This window comes from Peromyscus eremicus, chromosome 2, assembly GCF_949786415.1.
Source record: "Peromyscus eremicus chromosome 2, PerEre_H2_v1, whole genome shotgun sequence".
In the NCBI taxonomy this organism is placed as follows: Eukaryota; Metazoa; Chordata; class Mammalia; order Rodentia; family Cricetidae; genus Peromyscus; species Peromyscus eremicus.
In genome coordinates this window covers 64,772,165-64,782,343 of record NC_081417.1, presented here as the reverse complement: position 1 = coordinate 64,782,343, position 10,179 = coordinate 64,772,165, and the positions used below count along the sequence as shown (strand labels likewise).

Here is a 10,179-nt window from a genome sequence, read left to right as displayed (position 1 = left end):
CATATTCGCTCTAGTGTATTTGTAACATGTCCCTTGGAGATATATATATATATATATATATATATATATATATATATATATATATATAAAATCATGTCACCTGCAACTGTAGATAGTTTACTTTTCTTTGGAAATTTGGGTGACAGGTTTTTTTTTTTTTTGTTTTTTTTTTCTTGCCAAATTGCTCTGGCTAGGACTTCCAGTAAAATGCTAAGCAGTGGAGATAAGAGCGGCCACCCTTGATTTGTTTTGCTCCTGGGGGAAAGCTCTCCATCTTTCACTATTGAGTATGATGTTAGCCATGGGTTTCTCATGAATGCTCTTTGTTATGCTAACAAAATTCCTTTGATGCCTAGTTTGCTGAAAATTTTTTTTTATCATGAAAGGATAATGTAATGAATTTTGTTAAATGCCTTCCTGGGTCTATTGAGATGGTACTGTGGCTTTCCCTTCTTCTATTAATATTGTGTATTACATCAATTGTTTCCCATGTTGAACCACTCTTCTCTTCCTAGCATAAATCCCATTAGTCATGGTGTATAATCCTTTTAGTTTGCTGTGGGATTTGGTTTTCTAGTATTTTGTTCAGGATTTTCCTGTCTATATTCATAAAGAATATTGGTCTGTCATCTTCTTTTCATTCAGTATATTAGTTTTGGGCCTTAGTATCAAAGAATGTTCATAAAATATGTCTTCAATATTTTGGCAAGACTTTGAGTGGGGCTGGTGTTAATTCTTCTCCAAGTGTTCGGTAGACTTCACCAGTGGAATCAACTGGTCTTGGAGCTTTACTTATTGGAAGATTAGTTTTTAAATTAGTAATTCAGTGTGTTTAGTTGTTATAGACTTTCAATAGTTTCCTTTTTTTCTTGTGTCAGTCTTGGTAATTTTTGTTTCTAAGAATTTATCCATTTTTATCTGTGTTAGTTTGTCGCTGTGTAATTAATTGTCTAGAGTACTTTCTTATAATTTTTTAATTTACATAAATTCAATAGTAATTTCTCCACTTTCATTTCAGATTTTAGTTATTTACCTCTTCTTTCTTTTCTTCTAGGTCAGTTTCAATTTTTGTCAATTTCGTTGAAAGTGCAAGGTTGGGAAAATTCATTTCACACAAATAGTAACAAAAAGAGAGCTGGTTGGCTGTATGAATATCAGACAAAATCAACTTAAAATAAAAACTTGTGCTTCTCACCCTCTTTCCACCGTCTTTGTGTGCTCTTACCACGGTGCACATGAATGTCCTGGCAAATGCTCTCAAGAGCATCAACAATACTAAGAAGAGAGGCAAACTCCAGGTCCTCATCAGGCCCTGCTCCAAAGTCATCATTCAATTCCTAAATATGACGATGGTGACACTGGTGAATTTGAAATCAGTGATGATCACAGAGATGGTAAAATTGCTGTGAACCTCAGAGGCAGGTTGAACAAGTGTGAAGTGATCAGCCCTAGATTCAATTTGCAACTCAAAGACCTAGAAAAAAATGGCCGAACAGTCTGCTCCTATCCTGTTAGTTTGGCTTCATGTACTGACAACCTCAGCTGGCTTCACAGACCATGAAGAAGCAAGATGAAAACACACAGGAGGGGAAATCCTGGGATTCTTTTTCTAGAGATATGAACACATAAATAAAAAGCCTGCATGGACTGTTAAAATAAAAATAAGTGCCAGGCGTGGTGGTACAAGCCTTTAATCCCAGCACTCAAAAGGCAGGCAGATCTCTGTGAGTTCCAGGCCAGCCTGGTGTACAAAGCAAGCTCCAGGACAGCTAGGGCTGCTACACAGAGAAACCTTGTCTTGAAAAATCCAAAATAAATAAATAAAGAAGATTTAAAAATTAAAATTAAAATTTAGTACTATGAATAAGGACATAACATATTGCTAAAAGAGCCAACTGATGAAAATGAGACAATTGTATCCACCAAACAGTGGAGCCTTCCAAAACATGAGGCGAACATTGACGGGTTTAAAGAGAAACATTCTACAACATCCCATGACGATAATTAGTTCATATAGCAATTTGACTAAGCTGTAGGCATCCAGATATTTGGTCAATGATCCTGGATGCATCTACAATGATGTTCTGGGGAGAGATTAACTTTGAGTTGGGAGAAGAGGAAAAGCAGGTTTCACTCCCTAACGTGTGTGGTCCTCATCCAGCAGGCCACATGTGAACAGTGCCTCTGTGAAGAGCATGTCAGATTTTCCTCCATCCTGCCAATCTTTCTTTGAATTTCTGAGTCTAACCACTTATGTTTAAAATGATCACTGACAATGCAGAATCTTCTGCCATTTCAAAGTTTGTTTTCTCTATTCTGCTGACTTTCTTGTTTCCCCATCTCTCCAACACTTGTTTTGTTTTGTAAAGAGTACCGTTTTTGACTCCTGTTTAGTTTGTGCTGTGCATGCAGAGGCCCTGATTGCAATCCACCCGATACATGGAGGCCGAGTCTCTTGCTGAACCAGAGCTTCTGTTTCTGTTAGTCTTGCCAGTCAGCTTGCTGACCCCTCTCTTTGCTTTTGTTTGTTTAGGGATGTCTTATTCTTCCTCCATGGATTTTGAAGAATAGTTGTGCTAGGTATAGAATTCTTAGTTAATAGTTTGTGGCTTCTTTTGTTTTCTTGTCACTTTAAATATATCGTCTGATATAAATATATAATCCCTTCTGGGCCTCAATGGTTTCTGATAAGTAATCAGCTATGAACTACACTGAAGATCCCTTGTATGTGATAAATTAGTTCTCAATTGGTCCTTTCAGATTCTTTTTGTCTTTGACAATCTTATTATAATTGCCTTGGTGTGGGGCCCTTTGCATTTACCTTTTTGAATTTGCCTCTCTTAGATATGTTAATGTCTTTCACCAAAATCTAGGACTATTTTGATGATCATTTATGTATTCTTTCTCTTTCTCTATCTCTTTTTTTGGAGCTCCTTTATGTTTACATTAATGTAGTAGATGCTGGGCTGGAGAGATGGCTCAGAGGTTAAGAGCACGAACTGCTCTTCCAGAGGTCCTGAGTTCAATTCCCAGCAACCACATGGTGGCTCACAACCATCCATAATGGCATCTGGTGCCCTCTTCTGGCCTGTAGTCATACATGTTGTATACATAATAAATAAATAAATCTTTTTTAAAAAATGTAGTAGATGCTGTCCCCTATGGTTTTATTCATTTTCTTTACCTCTTTTCTTTCTGCTCCTCAGATTGGGTGATTTCAGTAACCTACCTTCAACTTCCCTAATTATGTCTCCTGCCTTCTAACATCAGCCGTTGGACTCCCTCTAGAGCTATACTTTTCAGCTCCAGATTTTCTATTTTGTTCTCTCTGTGCAGTTCCTGCCCTTTTATTGACCCCCTTTCTAGTTCCTACATTGTTTCCCTGGCTACCCTTAGCATGATGTGATTTTCCAATAGGTTCTTTGAGCACATTTAAGACAGTTCAGCTCAAGTCTTGGCCTAGTGTTGTATGTTGAGTTATATGCCCCGCCCCCAGTCTCCAAGGCCTCAGCATGTGACTTTATTAGGACATAAGATTTGAGGAATGTAACTAGTTGAGATGAATTCCCTAGGACAGGCCATAATCAATCCAAGATGAGTAGAGTTCTTGTAAAAAGGGGAACTTGGACGCAGAGGCACACACAGGGGGACACCTTGTGAAGATGAAGGCAAACAGTGGAATGATGAATCTATGCCATGGATTGCTAGCAATGTGGTAAAAAGACACAGGTTCTCTCTTAAAGCTCCTAAGAGAAACCAAGCCTGCTGACAGTTAGACCTGACAGTGACAATGTTGGGAAAACTGAGCTACCCTTGATATCTCTATGTAAGTCAGGCTGGTCCTGTACTTCTGACCCACTTCTCTCCATCTCCAGTTGACCTGACTGTCTCCATCACTAATGTAATGAAATTGTAGGCCACCACATCTAGTTCCTTGCTACAAATATATATTCATGCTTTAACTAAAAAAAAAAAAGTCTAATCAGAGTCCAGTAAGATGACTCAGTAGATAAAGGTACTTGTCACCAGGACTGATGACCTGAGTTTCATCCTCCGGACCCATATGGTAGGAGGAGAGAAGTGACTCCTTCAATTTGACCTCAGACTTCCTCCACATGTGCCCCACAATACACACACACACACACACACACACACACACACACACACACACATACACACACACACACACACCAATCAATGCAATAAAATACTGATTGACACTTAAATGTTGGAGATATATCAGAGGAAAACCAAAAAAAAAATCTATCCAAATGAACTGTCATTGGTATTGCTGTACTCTGGGGCCCACAATGTTTGTTAAAATATTAGAAAACTTGGGTTACAATCCTGGACTTTGTGTTTTCTCTACCTCTCCAGATCCACTCTCTTTTAACTATGAGGGCTTATTTCTATAGATTGCATCAAGAGCTTTATTGTCTTCCAGTTTTTGGTTGTTGTTGGCCAACAGGAGGCATGGGCTGGATTTAGGTGATTAGGAAGGGAGTGAGGTTGGGTTCTTAGTCCATTGACTCCCTCTCTGCTGAGTTTTCATGAGTTGATTGTATTTGTTTATGACCACTGCTCCTGTGAGATACATTTTGCATACGACCACTCTTTTTCTTCCTTGTTCCTTTAGATTTAAAGTTGGTAAAGTTTCCCTGCAACCACTAGCCTTGAATTACACCATCATATTGTCTCCTCCTGAACCCTACACACTGCTTCATACCTTTATTAAATTCTCTTCAGTCGGTCATTTAGAGTATATCATCTCTTTCCTGCTGGTACTCCAATGAAAAGGTCTACCACTTAGGGTGAGTATATCTCTCTGGACTGAAGCTAGTCAGCAGCAGTCCAGTTAGCCTCCAAAGTCAAGAAGTTTATCAGCACTTTGCAAGGTTTTTTTTTCCCCTTGGCTTTTAAACATCCAGAAGTCCTTTGTTGGTTGTAGGGAAATGTCTTAGTGTTCTATTACTGTGAAGAGAAATCATGATCATTTTTTTCTTATAAAGGAAAGCATTTAATTGGGACTTGCTTACAGTTTCAGAGGCTTAGTCCATTATCAGCATGGTGGGAAGCATGGTGGAAGCATGGCTCAGGCAGACATGCTGCAGGAGTAGTAGCTGAGAGTTCTACATCAGGATCTGCAGGCAGCAGAAAGAGAGAGAGCCCCTGGGCCTGGCTTGGGCTTTTGAAACCTCAAAGCCCACTCCTCGTGACATATTTCCTCCAATAAGGCCACACCTACTCCAAAAATAATGCCACTCCCTAAGCATTTAAATATATGAGCCAATAGGGGCCATTCTTATTCAAACCACCACACGGCAGGAGGAGTTTGGTGAGAGACTGGACCTGCCCAAACCATCAGTTTTTTTTTTTTTTAAACCAAATCAGAATCACTGAATTAAAGATTTGGAATTGAATTTCAAATGGAAAATTAAAAAAGAAAAGAAAACCCTCCACATCTTTGTTTCTGATTCACTGCCAGTGTTCTGGTTCTTGGTCATCTTCTTGTTAATAAATGAAGTACCTGGGACAGGCTACTAAAAAAAGAAAAAACAAAACAAACAAACAAATAAAAACAACACAAGAGGTTTATATTAGTTCAGGGTCCTGGAGGTTTGGGGGCTTGAAAATGGTGATGACTGTCTCACTGGCAGAGTGTCAAGGCATTAAATGGTATCACATGGCAACAGAGAGGGACCTTCATATATCTGTATGATCCTCTCCTTCTTCTCATAAGACCACCAGGAGTTATAATTCAGTGGAAAAACACTTGCTTAGCATGTGTGGCACCCTGACACATACACACACACACACACACACACACACACACACACACACACCCCTAATCTAAGGGCTAAGGGATAGACATATTATCTGGGTAGAATGCCCACTTAACATGCAGAAAGCAATGAGTTAGATTTCTCTTGCACATAAAACCCTGTATTGGGGCACATGCCTATAATCTCAGCACTCAGGAAGAGGATGCAGGAGGATCAGCTCAAGGCTGTCCTTATCCACATAATGAGCTCAGAACTAGCCTAGAATTCACGAGACCCTGCCTCGGGAGGCAGAATTGGGAAGATTCTGTCAGAATCTAATTACCACAGTCAGATTAAGTATTCTACCTTCTTAATACTATTAACGCAAAGACTTGTAGGATTCAGTTTCCTGCCCCCAAGTTCTGCAGGACAGACTCAGACTCTGGTACCGGAGTTCGCTCCTGGCAATGACATCTACAGTCTGGGACTTAAGGCTACTGAGAATTTGATCCCACCCCACCTCTTGTCCTGTAATACCTCTACACTAAAGCCTTCATGGACTCAGCTTCTCTTGACCTGGGGAAATGTAGGCATGAGCAACATTTCCATATTTGTTCCCTAGGGTTGCTGAAGCAAATTACCCAAAACTAGGTGACTTTCAAACGATGTGCTTTCTTGTCGTTCTGGAGTCTGGAAGTCCACATCAAGATGCTGGTAGGGCCACACTCTCTTTAATGGGCTCTAGGGAAGAGTCATTCCTCACAACATGCGTATAGAAGTCAGAGGACAACTTGCAGGAGTCAGTTCTCTCAATCTGCCATGTGGGTCCTGCAGCTAACCTCAGGCCAGCAGGCTTGGCAGCAGGTGCCCTTACCTGCCCAGCCTCCTCCATCATTTTCTAGAACATCTCTACTTCCCTGATTGATTGCAAATCTGGGAAGAAATACTTCCTACCTATAAGAAGACTTTTTAGGAGCCAGTGAGATGACTTAGCAGCAAGGTCACTTGCTGCACAAGCCTGACAACTGGAGACTCATGACAGGAGAGAAGGGACTCCCGAAAGTTGTCCTCTGACCGCCACATGCACACACATAACACACTTTAAAAATGTTTTAAGAGCATAGATCATCCTTTTCCCCAAGAAAGCAATAGATAAGAGGTTAAGTAGAGGCCTAAGACTTGAGCCAGAACTCCAAGGACAGGACTATGGAGCTCGGTGTGACTGGATTTTGTGTGTGTATAAACGTCCAGGCCACTTCATCTCTATGAACATCAATTTCCTCATCTATAAAATGAGGATCTAGATTTAATAGTTGTTGAGGCAGTTCCCAATGAGCTTTCAAATTCTTTTTAAAAATTACATTTATTTAATGTGTGTGTGTGTGTGTGTGTGTGGTATGTACCTGTGGTTACACATGTGACATTGCATAGGTGTGGAGATCAGAGGACAACCCTTGGAAGCTGGTTCCTTCCCTCTACCATGTGAGTCCCAGGGACTGAACACAGGTTATTAGGCTTGGTGGCAAGTGCCTCTACCTGCTCAGCCATCTTGCCGGCCCAGAGCTCCCAAATTCTAAGGTTCTTCAACACATGCATCCAGTGTTAATATATCTCTTGGTTGCTTAGTTAACCTGCTTCCTCCGACTACTTATGCTTGAGATCCATCCTGGCTCCTTCTCAGTTGTTCTGCTCTTTGTAAGCTGCTTTGCTTATTTGAAGGCACCAGGAGGATCTCCTGGAGGATCTCCTGGCCTTAATTCCAAGTGTCAAATGTAAAGGCTCCATATAAAACTCTATAATCGGATCCAGATGTTTCTCTTAACGCCATCCAATTTTCTTATCTATCCTTGATTCAAAGAATATCGCAGTGTTTCCTCTCAGAGAGAAACAAGTTACCATGGTCAGAGGGAGAAAGAAGGACTTGAGGCTTAGAGCCCTGCTATGGACCACCTCCATCACCCCACCCGTGAACTTGGCTGCGTTCCACCCCTCTGACCCATAGGAGGAGTCCATAGCAGTGACCCCTCCGGGGCTGGCATTCTGTCCTCTTAGTCTCTGAATGTACACACGCGGTTTCCCTGGAAACTGGCCCCGGCGCAGAGCTGGTGTTGGATGGTAAAGAGATCAGTCATAACACCAGTTTCAGCACCACTGTGTTCCCGCCTGCCACCCTCCTCTGATCTCAGGTCTAGTAACTGACGTTTTTAAGTCGTGGTAAAAGATACACAACATGAATTTTTTTAACCAGATTTTTAAAGCACATTTACATTGTTGTATAATCATCACTACACTCCATCTCCAGAACTTTTTCATCCAAACTAAAATTCTGTACCCATTAAACAATGAAGCCCCATCTGTCTGGTCACCTGCCCCTTGTAGTAGCCCCCTTCTACTTTAATCTACCTATCTTAGTATCTCATACCTATGTAATTATTCAACATGTAGCCATTTGTGTGTGGCTTACTTCATTCAGCATGTCATCAAGGTTCATCTATGATATAGCGTGTATTGGAATTAGAAAAGGACTCTTCTTGAGACAGCAGACCCTTTAAATTCCCTTCCAGTACTGAAATTCTCCACCTTTGGAGGAAGACATATCTTCTTTGGTTTATTAAGAGTGAGAACAGTTCTCTTAGGACTGAGAAGTGAGTGTGGTCAGGTGCATTATGTGAAATTTCCAAATAATCAATAAAAATATTATGTTGAGGAAAGAAGAGTGAGAACAGGATTTTCCAGCTTCTCTCTTTGTCCTCAGTCCCTTGTGATGTGACCTTTAGTATTTCCTTGACCCTCTTCCATGGTTTTTCACTTAATAGGCACCTACTTGAGTTTCTATTCTGTTATGGTCTTTAACTGAGTTTTGATAATCTGAAAGAATGAAACAGATCTACACGTACCCGTGAGAAGGGTGCTGAAACAGAAGTACTGTGGAGTTCGTGGGGTCACAAGAACGGCGAGTCTGGAAAGCACCAGAAGTGACTGTCTGCATCTTGATGGGCAAGTGGGTGCTCTCTGTGGTGGAGCCAGATCAGTTGTGAAGCATCCTAGGTGCTGCCCGGGCAGTGGCACAGAGGCACAATCAGCCTTGTGTGTTGGGAAATTATGAGAGTGAGCTGTTCTGACTGGAGCCCAGTCTGCCTGCAGGAGAGGGAAAGCTCCTGAAGAACAGCAACAGGAGACGCCAGAGGCAAAGGCTGTTGTGCTGGGTAAGGAAGCTGGTTTTCTCCTCAGGACAATCCAGATCCATGGAAGGTTTTAAGAAGGGTACACGGTCAATCTCTGTATTGTGCGTCTCTCTGCTGGCTCGTGTGAGGAGCGGAGTAAGAAGCCAGTTAGGAGAGTCTTGCCTTAGTCTTCATTAGAGGTAACACAGCAAGGGATGAATGAGAGCACTCACGTGACTGAGCCAGCTATTCCTAGTTCAGGAAACCTGCTTTTTGTATTTTTAGGAACTTTGAAAGCTGATTTCTAAACACAGTCATTGTTCACAATCAAATCATATAAACTTACCACCTAATAAATAGCATTTTTCAAGTGGTAGTAAATATTCAAAACTCATCCTTTCCTAATATTATACTATTATTTTTTTCTCTATGTTGTATTACTGAGGATCTGATGTGACCTGATTTTTAAATGTTCCTCACAGGTTCATATTTCAAATACTTGTTCCCCGGCTGGTGGCACTGTCTTGGGAGGCTGAGATCTCTCACTGAGCCTGGAGCTCACCTTGCTGGCTAGATAGGTTGGCTGGATCCACCCGTGCCAACCTTTGGGGCTGGGATTACAGGTGGGTGTTGAGGAGCCAAACTCAAATCCTCATACTTATGTAGTAAGTACTCTACCTGCTGAATTATCTCACTAGCTCCAAGAGCTGCTTAAAGTCACAGCATTTTACACACACAAACACACACACACACACACACACACACACGCGAGCACTGAGAGTCCACTATCAGATGTTTATAGACCATCAGTGCATAGGTTCACCACAACCTGAATGTAGTATGATCTGGACCGAGAGTGTGCTAGTTTAAAAGACAACAAAACAAGAGAAAGCCTGCTTTCAGGAGCCCTCCTCCACGCGAGTGCTGTGCTAAGTCCAGCAAGGACCAGCAGTAGGAGCAAGTAGTCTTTCAATTCCCAAGAACATTGCTGGATGTTATTTATTTTGGTAATTTACAACTAAAAAGAGTGGAATCACCAAAATTCCCTGTCTTCACCTTCCCTCCCCAAGATTTTGATTGATGGGTGTGGAAATTCTTGGACAGGTGTGTTAATAGTGACCACATGGGTAAAATAGGGGTATTTGCACATTATAAATAACACCAGCACTTGACTTTGGAGGATACGGTAAGGAGAATTGAAGCAGGGGCAGGAAAACAACTAAACACTGTGGCTGTCATCCTGGGGAGAGGTG

General features: G+C 41.4%; 1 pseudogene; it reads left to right on the top strand.

The window, feature by feature from the left end:
* The first annotated feature begins 1,235 nt into the window (after positions 1–1,235).
* Positions 1,236–1,613, top strand: LOC131904685 (small ribosomal subunit protein uS8-like; annotated as a pseudogene).
* The last annotated feature ends 8,566 nt before the right edge of the window (positions 1,614–10,179 follow it).